Raw genomic sequence first — 824 nt, forward strand, 5'->3', positions numbered from 1 at the left:
TTTTGGATTTTTAAAGTTTTTTCGATAATAAAGAACATGTTTTTGTGAGATTTTGGGTTTTTTCAGTTTTTTTTGTATTTTTTTTTTTGAAATAAGGATGCAATGCATGAGCTATCCAATATGCAATATGGAAGATACGATGCAAATTGCGCTATATGAATGCAATTTCTATATGTGACAATATTTTACATAATTGAAATCTAATGCAAGCTTATATGAATGCAACTAAATGAGTATTTATGCTAAGTATATTACAAATTATCTAAATGCATACAAGAAAATAAATATGAATGAGAGAATTTGGATTAGAGGGGTCATACTTGTGTTTTGGATTTTCAAGTGGGGAGCAAAATGCAAGACCCAATCAAATTATCGTTGTAGTATAGTGGTAAGTATTCCCGCCTGTCACGTGGGTGACCCGGGTTCGATCCCCGGCAATGGCGCCATTTTGATAGTCGGATTTTGTCATCATTTCCGAATCAAAAAACATTTATAGAATAACCCAATTTAAGTAGTATAAATCGGGGTCGAACCACAAGGATGACGGGGTTAGATTGAGTATAAGTCTTTGCCTCGTTTTAGTTTAGTCTAAGACACGACACAAGTGAATGAACGCTACACTAACATACTAGCTATGAACATTAGGCAAACAAACACACAAAGACGGAAACAAGAGAGGAAAAAGCTAGGGTCTTTGGGTTCGTTTAGGTAGGGAGAGGGAGATGCAAAAGTCTACGAGAATTGGGTCACGGTTTCGGTCAAGGAATCGAAGCTAGTTTCCTAGTCACCTTAAGCTCACCATAAAACTTTCATATTATGTCAAA

The 824-nt window shown here is 35.6% G+C and overlaps 1 non-coding gene across 1 annotated transcript; it reads left to right on the plus strand.

Annotated features, from left to right (window-relative positions):
- Positions 1-371: 371 nt before the first annotated feature.
- Positions 372-443, plus strand: TRNAD-GUC (transfer RNA aspartic acid (anticodon GUC)). The gene has a single exon. It is a non-coding gene; the product is annotated as a tRNA-Asp (tRNA).
- Positions 444-824: the final 381 nt, after the last annotated feature.

This window comes from Silene latifolia, chromosome 9, assembly GCF_048544455.1.
Source record: "Silene latifolia isolate original U9 population chromosome 9, ASM4854445v1, whole genome shotgun sequence".
Lineage (NCBI taxonomy): Eukaryota > Viridiplantae > Streptophyta > Magnoliopsida > Caryophyllales > Caryophyllaceae > Silene > Silene latifolia.